Raw genomic sequence first — 13,094 nt, 5'->3', positions numbered from 1 at the left:
TTTGGCGTCTTTAACTTAATATATTTTGTATTAAAACTTATGAAATCTAACATTTTGTACGTTCTCCCGGTTTCGATACTTATATGTAGGAAACTTTTACACTCATTATAAAAAATAAATAGAAAATGTTTGATTCTCGAACGACAAAAATTGACAGAGGAATTTCAGTTTATTGTTGGAGGTGACATCCAGGAGCTGTGCACAAATTGAAGAGCAATTGCTCCCGTTTGTACTTAACTACTATAAACAAAATACCAGCTTAGAAAAATGTTTCCATTAATAGATTATTATTAGATAAGCATTTATAAGTAGGCTTTCCTAAAAAGTAATGATTAATATAGTTTTTCTTTTTTCCAAAAAGAAGAAATCATTTAGAGAACCTTATGGAATTAACGTTCTGGAAAACACTGGCGGCATTTAGTATTGGGACATAACCAGCTTGTAGCATGATTTTCAGAAAATGAAAATTAAAAGTACTTTAATTTAAGGATTTCTTTGTACTATCATTAGCTTACGATGTTTAAAGTAATAAAACTTCATAATGATATTAATACCGCATTCATACCTTTTGCAAGCTTAACTGTGTAAAACTTCTTTCGTCATGTTATTTACAACAAAATTATAAACTAAAGAATACTGCACAACAATAAATCACACAAAGGAGTGAAGTAAAGGAGTGCGGTAAAAGGAGCGCAGTAAATCACAAAAAGGTATTTAAGGAGGAAAAATCAATAACCGTAATTTATTTATTCATATGAACCGATTTCTTAGGAAATATTAAAAATGTCAAATATCCCAAATTTGAAATTATATATCTCGGTCAATTTTCGTTGTAGGGCAAGCAAAAATGTTTTCATAATGAGCAGAAAATTTTCTTAAATATATTGATAAGGACCGTGTAAATGTTTAAAAATTTAGATTTATATACAGGATAATAAATATACAGGAATGAATGCATCTTGTGTATAATTTAGGACGGAGAAAGAGTATAAATAAAAATAATTGCTTATTTTACTAACGTGACAGCCATAAAACCTAGTTGGAATATTTAATATAAAAATTAGATATTATTTTGAATTAGATATTATATACTAGAAAAAACTTATAAAAAATTTTATTAAACTTGATTATGTTTATACGAATCTTTCTGGAGAAGTTATTATCACTCACCATGATGTTCAAGATGTTATGTGTTACCCTGTTCAAGATAGGAGATCTGCCCTATCCAGTTCATGTCTTAAGATGACATGAATTTTTTTAGATAATTTTTCTAGTTTTCCATAATTATTTACGTAAATTCTTCAAATTACTGTTATGCATAGTAATTAATTTTTCTACGTACTAAAAAAAAAAAAAAAAAAAAAAAAAAAAAAAAAAAAAAACCTGCCTTTATCCAGATCTTTCCATTTATTGAATAAAACACCTTTTTTTTAATACATATATATAAGAAACATAAAAAGCATATACATAAGAAAGTTTTAAAAAATACTTCTTAAAATGTAATATTAGAGCAACAAAAGTTTATCATCTGAAAATTAAGAGGGGGAAGTTACACGAACAGATTAATTTTCGAAAAACGTGGTTGCAGTAAAAGCGCAATAAATGAAAAGCAGTCATGGATAAAGTGCAGATAAATATCACAATATTATTTCATTAAAACGAACCTACATTCCAGTAAGGTTACAAAGTAATACGAAATAAGATATCTTCATTTTTACTTCCTTGTAACTCAAATATTGCTCGTCCTTATTGCTGTTTCTGCTACCCCTTAGGCCTCCATAAGTAATTAGAGAAGATGAATGTGCAGCTCACTCGGCGAAATCATAAACTGAATGTCTGTTCGTGTTTGCTTCCCTACAATGGATCGGTTTTTTGTATTAGGCTGGCATAAAGTTCCACAGTTAAAAGGGAAATGTTCGAAGTGACCTTCGCAGGTAGTTAGCGAGGCGTCTTTGTTTGTTTGTTTGCAGGTAGTCTTTGTTAGTAAGGCGAAAACAATAACTACGTTTACGAATCTGTTTTAAAATTTGGGGGAGCTCTTCTCTGAACACACTGAAGAAGGAGAAAATTGCGGTGTTATTTTTAAAAATTTCAGCATATGGTGCTTAAAAGCTAGGGAAAGAAATACGCGAAAAAAATCCGGTTCATATTTTGTATCCTTGGTGCGTGTGAAGTAATCAGTTGGACAAATTTTATCCCAAAGTGGATGAGAAAAAGAACATTTAAAAAAGAAATCATTTAAAAAGATATCGAAATCAAGCTTTTTCAGAAACGCGCTGTTTTATTGCAGATCTTTGATAGTAAGTTAGTAATAATTGTACTGTAGAAGCTAAATTTTTAAAGAAAATGAAGGTAATGGATGTAAAACAATGTTATGAAAATATTTTTTTAAAACCTGAGTTTAAAACCAAATATCATGTTTAATTGCTCTAAATTTATTTACTTTCTCTATGTGAAAATATTTTACTTAAAATTTCTCTTCGTTACGGAAATTAAAAAAAGGGACAGAGGCTAAATATAGTTAGGATATCGATGCAATGTGTGCTGCGAATCCTGCCCATCCTAACCGTATCTTCCAAACTGCAATTAACACTTTTTTTTTTAACAATGAAACAAAATAAACCAGCGTGCTTTTACTAACATTCTATTCCCGAAGAATATTTTGTACCATGGCATGAAAAAAAATTATGTTGGTGAAAGTAATTAAAAATGCCTTTTAAAATTTTTACTTTTAGCTTTAAATGGTAATGTTGAAAAGTTAGCCCAGCGATTTTCCTGCATCGTCTGGAAACAGAAAAGAAGAATGAATCCACAACAGATTTCTTTCTAGACGATTAAATGTGAAATATTTGACAGCACTATTTTCAAAACTAACTAACTAAATTAATTCTATGTAACCTTTGTAACTTAACTTTAAAGAATCAGCATCACAAAATCATTAATTTTAATTTTGAGCAACTTTTATTTCCTTGTACGAAGCAAAGGAAGTGTTGTAATCGCGAAGAATTTCAGGTATCATATTTCAATGAAAATATCCATTTTGACCGCTCTCGAATCCATTATAACCATGATTTTGCGTGACTTCTGTACGCACTGACAGAAGAAAGGATTCTAAACAGATTGTAAAATGGATTCAGAAGAGATTTTTTCTATAACATATAGTTGTACATCTCGCGTTTTCATTGCAATCGGGAGCACCAAACGTATATACATACACACACATATATAGAGAGAGAGAGAAAGAGGAGAGAGCTCTTTTGTTACCCGGCTCGGTGAGCTCAGTTTTTTTTTTTTTTTTTTTTTTTTAATTCTTATATGTTGGTAAATTGTGCATTTTTTGCTTTAAAAGTGATTGAATTATGTTATGTTCCAGTTAAGGTTTTTATGCGTTTAGTTAATCTGCATGCAATAGTTGTAGAAATATCAACAATTTAAAACTTTAAGTTTGATAAGCCTAACGGAGCCACCATTTGTTTACATTTGAAATTCTTAAGAAAATAGTGAATTACGTCAGTTCGTGCAATAACTTCAGAGAATTTTTGCCCAGTGTGATCAAAACTTAACTTTCAGTTTTTTGCACCAAAAATTTAGTCTTCATGCCAGCTGGCTGAATTTCTTTTTTTTTTGGAATAAAAACCTTAATTTCAATTGTAAAAATTGTTTTTTTTTACCAGTTTTTAACTGTAATTTTTTTTTGTTTTTGTTTTTGTATATTACAATTTTTAATGAAGATTGAGTTTTTATGTAGATTTGCCTCCCCGCGAAATGCGAACTAAACTGATTAAATTAGAAATATATCCCTAATGAAATAAGTTTAAATGAAGAATTTTATTAAAATCACATAATCAACTATCAGCCAGTAATTTGAATTGTAATAAATAAATTTATAATTAATTTTAATTGTAATAATTTGATTGCATTCAATAAAATATTGTTTTATAATTAAAATGAATTTTAAAACGTTTATGTGACCTGCTAATGTTTTCCTAATATTTATTTCTTTGCTTTATACCCGTGAAAAAATTTTTAAAAATTACAACTAATGAATACCAGATTATTAAATTAAAAATTTTGAAATATAAATAAATTTATTTACAATGCATAAAAGTGTAATCTGTTGCAAGGGTTTGCCTTTAGTGACAGCATCCGTTGAAAGTTCATAAAATGCCTTTTATGTTTCAGTTACGGATTTGAATCTGAATCTGACTTTGAAATTTTTAGCATGTTAAATACAAATTAATATTCGATATTTTTTTTTTAATATTCCATATTTTATTCACATTTTTTTCAAGTTAAAAATACTTAAAAAAATATGTGAAAGAAAAAAATCTGAAAGAGACACATACAAAGAGATCTCATCTCTTCTTCTTAAATAAGCAAAACTACTGAAATCAACTTATGAAATCAAACATTCACTGTTGAGCAAAATTAAAAGCTGTTTCAAAACGATGAGAAATTAATTGAAAAAAAAATTGATTGAGAAATAAAGTTTGTTTATTTACCATTACTAGTCTTTTAGATATTCTGCTTAAGAAAAGTGGGAGAAGAACCTTTCGGAAGCATTTTTAAACTTACTAAAATATGCAGAGAAGTGCACAGTCTTCTTTTTAATTAATTAAATGACAGAATAAAAACATAAAACATGGCCCGTGGGGGGATCGAACCCACGACCTTCGCGTTATTAGCACGACGCTCTAACCAACTGAGCTAACGGGCCGACACAAGCGCTGGCAAACTTAACTAGAAATAAGTTATGAAGTAATACTTGCTGATATCGGTTAACCGAAACGTTTTCGATTCTCCAAGGTCAACTAATCTGAATGCTTTTCAAATTTCATTGTGAAAGATAAAGTTAATTCTGAGAGATAAATTTGTTTAACCTTTTTTTTTTTTTTTTTTTTTTTTTAAATCGAGAAATTGCTTACATGTTTTTCTTCGCATGTTTAAAATCTATCCGAATAATTATACTGATATCTGCCGCTTCCTTAACATAAACATGAATTAATTATTCAAAAATATAAATATTAAATAATATTAAGATATGAGTATAATGTTTTCAACAGTTTGTTACATGTAGTACCATGTTTTATTTTTAAAGCAAACATATTTTTCTGAAGCAATTTAGGAGAAGAAAAATTTGACCAGAATGGTAGGAAACTTGTTTGATTCTTTAAAGCAGGGATTCCCAAGGTGGTCGGTATTAACGATGTTTAACTCCCTAAGGTTCAATGAACTTTTAAAGAGAGTCAATGATGATCAAGAAGTCGACTGCAAGTTGATAGTTGAATATGTGCGGCAATGATGGGCATAATCATGATTGGCACTGAATTTTTTTTATCACCCCGAAAAAAAAAATTGTTCGTATAAAATTTATAATTAATTGTTTACTGATATAAAGCTATATCGCACAATAAGGAAGAAATCATATAAAATAAATATAACAGAAAGATACAGTAAAATTATTTAATATATTTTAAATATGAATAACACTTTTATAAACATATTTTTTTCCCAATAAGCGCAGCATAAAAAGTGAAACGCAAAAACACAATAAAACACAACCCAAAAAATACGAACGTAGAACTAGAATGGAAATTAAGAAGCAGGATGAATATTTTTGAACGAGATGATCTAACAATTAATTATGCAATTTTATGTAAATTTTTTTAAAAAATGGCCTTGGTACCTCAAGCGCTGTCATCACATTCATTAAAATCGAACTTTTCTGCAATTAGAATCTGTAATTTTGTTTCATATTCTTACTCTAACTGTTATATTTAAATTATTTAAGTGTAGTTATTTGTATTACGATTATATTGTATACTGTATATTATAGGAAAAACTGTGAAGCGGTCTATAAAGCAAATCATTCTTTCAAAATACGAGAAAATAGTTATGTGCGAGAAAAAGGTTAGGAAAAAGTTGGGAAACCTTATTCTATTGTATAAACATTAACAATATGCAGATGTAAATATCATGCTTTAAACATTTGCTGCATACAACACCATGCTATAATTTTAAAGCAACTAGATTTTTTTCGAATTCAATTTAGGACACGACAAATTTATTGATTAGGATGGGAGGGGCCTTGTTTAATTCTTTAAAGCATAAGTATTATTATTTCAATGGTTTAATAAATATGTTTTGGTGTAACTTATTATAAATAAACCACAAATTCGAATGATTTTTTAATTCTATATAAGTGGTCTTAGAAAGTATGACTAGCATTATTCAAAGTCGCTGTTTATTCAGTTTTTTAGAGGTAGTCATTTACGAGTGGGTAGCTATGAGAGGTTTCATTGTATTTATCAAAATATACATTTTTCAGTTACTTTTGTTCGCCCAGTAAGCAGAGAAGAAAATATAAATGTCCTAAAAATGGCAAATATTTTGATCCCTTTTGCTCAATTTCATTTTTATATTCGTAAGATTGTATAATTACTCCATTCGTACAATTCAGCTTTAATATATCTCTTTAAATGTAATATTTTATTCAATTGTTTGATATGAAATAACTCTCCTTTTCTAAAATATATGAACTTGAACCTTTCAGCAAGTTTTTTTTTCTTTTTTTAATTTTGCTGGCAATATTTTCAATATGAAATTCTGTAGATAATTTCTGTGTCCATTTGTCACTATTATCAGGGACATTTTCCGGAATATATCCTGAACAGGAATACTTTACTAAAATCTGAGGCTTACTTCCACAATCCTTAATACCTAGTCATTTTACGTGAAAGATAAACGATGTGCCACATGAAATGGAAGAGCTTGAAAATTAAGAGTGCCAAATCAAGTATTTGATGAACGTTAAATGACATTCGGTTGGAAGCGCCCTCACCCATTGTGTTTCGGCGAAACGCTGTGGAATGGCTCAAGCTTGACGATATTTTTCTAACTCACTGTACAGAGGAATATGAAGCTAATCTGAAGATGAACAGCATATATGTTAACGTCAAAAACATGGAAGACTTCAAGAAAAATGACTGCTGTACTGAATGAAAAAAGTATTCCTTTTCATACCTACCAACTTCCGAGCGAGAAGAACGTGAAAGCGATCATGAAAAACATTCCGGAAACCTTAACTGAGGAGGCAATTTTTAATGATTTAAAACGCAGGAAGTTCCCGATTTTTAAAGTCAGGCAATGTAGAGTACCAGACGTGGATTTACTGAAAGGCTGCCCATCTTTTTCATGGAACTACTTAGCAACGAAGCCGGAAATGCTATTTTCAATCTTAACAGCATGTTCAGTTTTAATGTTGAAGTAGAGAAGTTTGCCCCTAGGAAGCGACTGACACAATGTTACCGTTGTCAGGATTATGGACATATACAACACCTATGTAAAAATCAGGAGCGATGTTGCAAGTGTGGTGAAAACCATAGTACCAGGATTTGCCCTAAAAAGCCTGAAGATACCCCCACCTGTTTATTTTGCGGCCAGGGACATGTAAGTAGTTATCGTGGGTGCAAAGCGTACCAGAAGAAGTTTGAAAGAAAAGTTAAGAACCAACCCCTCACCACCACGAAGCTGGACGCAGGAAGAATTTCCAAACCTGGAAAACCTGGATGAAAACAGAGAAAGCAATGAAGTTAACGCTACTGCAAAACCTAAGTATAGTGAAAAGGTCAAAGGGTCAGAGGTTTCAAATCCCGAAGGAAGCAAGCGCTGTTACGAACTGGTTATTTGATGATAAGGTGCAAGATTTTCTGAAAAACATTATCATGCTTATAGAAAGAATCAGCAAAGCCAGGACTGTTGCTGATAAACTTTTTGCAGGTTTCAAAGCTTTTACGTATCTTATGAGAATTGCGGAAGAAGAAAATTGAATTATTCTGAGTAAGTCAGTCACATTCTTCCTTAATTTCATGATTTACCCAACTGTCACCGGATTATTATTATTGCTCACTAGCTCGTCGGTTTACTGACCTGCAGTTACTGCTTATTTACTATCTTAAATTTGTGTCATGCACAGCTTTCCCACTTCATAATCTATCTTCGATGCTTTACTCTACTCTTCAAAACTCATTCAAGATCATCACCGGGTTCTTTTTGCATCAACCTTAGAACTTCCTAAATTGTTCTACAAAGGGTAGGACCTTCGGCCCAGGTACCCTGGTGCACCGAAGCACCGTTCTACTCTAGACGATAAATGACATTCAGCGAGCATAGCATAACGTAAGGTGACACGAAAGACTGAGACACAAGGTCATTCTAATATTTAAAAAAGAAATTTTCGCGCAATACTATATTAATATTTTCTTCTGCGCATGTCAGCGCAATGTTGTGTGCGATTTAATGTGTTCTTAAATTTGTGTCTATATTTTGGTAAATATGACGCTTTTTCAAGTTTATGTGCTTGCTTTACATTATATTTGTGTTCCAACGTTGAAATAATCAGTGGATAGAGCATGCAAGTCTTTTTAAAGCGATTTGGGTAATCTAAAGTTCCGGAGCTGGCTAAGCCTAACCTGCGAGTTTGTTTATGCCTGTTATTTTCTTGTTGTTTGAGAAACGGTGTTTAGTAGAATTTCACGCTGTATGAGGTTAATTGAATGTTTTATTAATATTGCTTAAGACTTTTCACATATATCTTGAACTTATTTTAAGTATTTTCTTCGATTATTAATGTTTTTAAGAATCTACTCAGTTTGCATATAGCATATCTACAAAATTCGTGTGCATTGAATTTTAATGTGGTGTAAATTAAATTGAACACTTATTTAATATTGCTTACGTATTTTCACACCTATATTAAACTTGTTTCATGCACTGTTTATGACTTTTGAGAATTTACCTGATTTGCATGAAACTTATTTAAAAATTCTGCGTGTTTTGAATTTTTAGTATGACTACTTGAACATCTGCGTTATATTACTTATGAAGTTTCATTATTATAATTGACTCAATACAGTATTTTTTAACTTTTTTTAGATGTTTTGAGATTTCGTGCGAGTCAGGCTTTTTTACAATTGAAGGTGTTTTGCACCTTGGTCTTAGCTTTTGGCCTATTGACTATTATTAATATTTTGCTCAAAATTCTATATTTGTATTTTTGAAAAAGAATTAATGCTATATAGTATTTATGAATCTGTAAATATTGTTTTAATTTAGACTATGAAATTTTTTTTATCTGTATACTTAAATAATGAGTGCTTAAATTTTGCTTTCCGCGGTGAGACGAGAATTGATTTGATATAATGAATTTTCTGTAAGAATTATCTTGGATATTAAAGGCCTATATATAGTGATTATTGATTTTACTTTACTATTGAATCAAATGGAGGGTGAAATTATGAAATTGGCTCAAAGCGACGTAACGAATCACAATTTAATTGTTCAAGATTTAAATGAGATATATATATGATAACGATATTGTGAAAAATAATGAAATTGAAAAGGATTATCAAACAGTAAAAGATATTAAAGGAAGATAAAAGTGGAAAAAGAAAGGAAAAGATGAATGAAGTTGAAAATGATAATGATAGAAGGCTGCAGAATCCAGAAGTTGAAGAATCCATTAGATCCTTGAAAAGTATATTGACCGTAACTAAGACCATGTATCAAGTAGTTGAAAGAATGAGAAAGGACCAGAATTAGCAAAGAGATATCAAACAAAATTGAGGGTCTGGACAAGATCGTTGAATTGGCCATGGAACAAAATCTTAGACTTATAGATACGGATATTACTATGACTTATCAAGTTGGTATTGAAGAGATTAAAGAGGAAGTGAGATATATTGCGGATTCTCTGGATGTTAAGAGTACAAGGAAAAACGTACTTAGGTTGAAAAGCAAAATTGTTAAAAAAAGATAATGATGATATAAATAGAGACGCAGAGTTGATTATTGGCAAAAATTACTAATATTGATATGTTTGATGAAATCTCAAGCTCTATTCGGCCAAAGGATTTTGGCATTAAAACGGGGGATTCTTTTCAAAAAAATTATTACAGGAGGAACTTCCCCAGTGAAATTCTGTATATGAAAAATGCCATAATAAGGTCAATCTACGAGACTTGTGATTCGACCTCTACTGAAGTTGTTTGTATCCTGGCGGGTATGCCCTCTCTCTCCAAACTATTTGTTTTTTATTATGATAAATTTCGTTTAAGAACAGGAAATATTGATTTTAAATTATATGGAGAATCTATTGTAACACGGTGTGCTTTTGAGAAATTTGATTTAAATTTGATTCACCCTGCTGAAAGAATTTTTATTCCGTATTATTTGGATGCTCCAAAAATAGGAGAAATTGACATTTATACAGACGGGTCAGGTCTGGGAGACGTCATTATATATTATTATGGAACAGAGATTGAGAATAACAAACTTAATATTTATAACTTACTTTATCAAGCGGAAGCTATGACTATTTTTTATTCATTGAAATGGATTAAAAAGACTCTTAAAGGGAAATATGATATACATATTTATTCAGACAGTTCTTTAAGCTCTCTCACGACCTGATCAAGACAACCAGTTAATGCTAGATATTAGAGAATTATATAAAGACTTGAGATAAGATCAAAATATTGTGTTTAATTGGGTGAAAGCATACGTTGGATATTTTGGAAATGAGAGGGCGGACGCACTGGCCAAGGAGGCAATTACCGATGTTAATGGTCGTGATATTGATGTACAAGGAAACAAGGATCAACAAGGAAAGCTGTGACTATTATGAAAAATTATATTTATGATAAAGGGTGGGAGAAGTGGGAAAGGTCTGATCGAAATAAAAGTTATATGAAATTTGTGAAACTTAAAAAAGATTTATGTTATTCAGACATTGACGTTAACCAAATCATTACAGATCATGGCCGTTTTCCTTTCTATTTTAAAAGGTTTAAATTACAAGAGTCTGACCTCTGTGATATCTGGCCGGGAACTGCGGAGCATTATGTGGAAACATATAAATATTTTACTGATATCAGAAACGAGTTTAAGAAAAATGATGTTTTTAATATATATGATATTTTAAATGATTTAAAAGACTGACAAAATTTGCATGGAAAATGATGGAGAAGATTAATCATTATAAGCTTGCAGTAGAGATTTTAATTTTGTCTTTTAGTTATGTTCCTTATGTCTGTTTGTTGAAGGTGTTGTTTCTAGCTTGCTCTGGCGCACCCCGCAAAAAGGCTATAATGGCGACGTAAAGTCTGCAAGGAGGGTCGGGCTGCGTCCCTCATATCATATCATAATTAATACCGTATTTCCTGGCTTATTTCACCCTTTTTTGATAACTTTATCGTTCGTAAATCGAGGGGGATATATTATGCGAAAAATCTAATTTCCAGAGGACGTGGTTACAGTAAGCCACATAATAGAGCGCAATAGATCATGTGAAAAAAAGGCTCGTAAATATCATGGTCGAGATGAGGAATAAACTAAGGGTAACTATCACAATATTGTTTCCTTAAAAGAAGCTTGCATTCCAACAAGAATTCATAGTAATAGTAATATTACAATACATAAAAAGATACTTTAATTTCTACTTCCCTGTAACTTGAATCTCACTCATTCTTGATGTTGTCTCTGCTACTCCTTAGACTTTAAATCATTTATAAATGTTTAAAGATGGTGAAATGTATAGCTAACGTAGCTTGAATGTCAGTTCGGATTCATTTAACTGTGGTGGTCGATTCTTGTATTAGGCTGGCATAAAGCTCAACAATTAGAAGGAAAAGGTTCGGTGTGACCTTCGCATATAGTTTGTTAGCGTTTTTCTTTTAAACTGAAAATAACCACTACGGAGGCGAACCCATTCTAAAATTTAGGAGCTCGTTCTCTGGATCTATTGAGGAAAGGGTGAATATTGAAGTGAATATTTTAAAAAGTGAATATTTAAAAAATTTTAGAACCTCATGCTAAAAGGCTAGGGCAAAAAATTCGCGAGGAAATACAGTATAAAATGAAATAGGATTAATCAAAATAATATTTACATTTTATTTTTACTGCCATGTAATTTTTAGGTATTTTTGTTAGTTAGAAACTCATAAACTTACTTTTTGGTATACATGGTTATTAAGCAAATAAGTAATAATTATTTTTAACCTATCAGCTTCATGGCTACAGTCAAGAGTTATCATTTTACCGTCCAGTAGATCCTATCGCACGCTTATTTTATAGTTTAGTATCATATATGCATTTACATTTACTGCCATGTAATACCTAAAAAACATTTTTTTTTCATGAACTGTAGTTAACAAAAGAAAGAAAAGTATCCTAAATGCACCTTTTCCTAACATTCTGCACTGTAGTTTCACCATCTAGCTTGAACTTTCTTTGTGAGGTCGTCATGTAATAGAACGCAACAGACCATGTAAAAAAAGACTCGTAAATGTCATGGATGATCGAAAATTGATGTTTCGCTTTGTTTCCAGATAGCATCTTCAGTTTCTCGACATAAGCGTTATAAACAGCATTTATAGTGAGACGTTTAAAGGCCAAAGGAAGTGAAGTCGGGTCAGTTTTAGCTTAAAGCAATGACCAATCTTTCTAAAATCTAGAATAATTTAATTTTTTTTATTAATGGCTATATTGCAGTTTAACATTGTATTACGTATATAAATGCCAATTATTGTTCCTTGGTCATAGCTGCACTTGTGATAATTCAGAAATCCTCAGTTATTTTTAGAATGATGAAAAAAAACGAAATACTTTTAATTAGCTACTAAACATAATTGTATAATAAGAAGAAATTTTCGATTAGTATGGGATAGAATTTTTTAAAAAGAATTCTGAAGTAAATTACAGTATAGTCAAATTTAACATACGCAGCAAGGCTCCAAAAAGATAGCTTATTGACTTTACTTACCCAGATATTGAACCTACACATATACTTCTCGTTGCAAAGCTTCTTGAAATAAAAATGCAGAATTTTATGACAACAGCCTTCATTTTGTCTATAAGCTGATAAGCAGTCTATGAGAAAAAGGTCCAAATTGTTGTGTGCTTTTCAAAGAATAAAAATTCCAGTTAATGATGCACTTATAGAGTTGTAATTAGTTAAAACGCTTCATATCTTTATGCACAATATTCACGGAGATATGCTTAACATGTATTTCCATTAAAAACAAAAGAATTAACTA

General features: G+C 30.7%; 1 protein-coding gene and 1 non-coding gene across 2 annotated transcripts in view; one reads left to right on the top strand and one right to left on the bottom strand.

The window, feature by feature from the left end:
* The window catches only part of LOC118188498 (uncharacterized), a 62,993-nt gene that overhangs the window by 12,261 nt on the left and 37,638 nt on the right, over window positions 1-13,094 (top strand). The window lies entirely within an intron of this gene.
* On the bottom strand, window positions 4,644-4,717 carry TRNAI-AAU (transfer RNA isoleucine (anticodon AAU)). Its single transcript has one exon. It is a non-coding gene; the product is annotated as a tRNA-Ile (tRNA).

The sequence above is a fragment of the Stegodyphus dumicola genome, chromosome 7, assembly GCF_044657685.1.
Source record: "Stegodyphus dumicola isolate Sdum_Otavi_A_Nest chromosome 7, ASM4465768v1".
Lineage (NCBI taxonomy): Eukaryota > Metazoa > Arthropoda > Arachnida > Araneae > Eresidae > Stegodyphus > Stegodyphus dumicola.
This window is presented reverse-complemented; position numbering and strand designations above follow the sequence as displayed.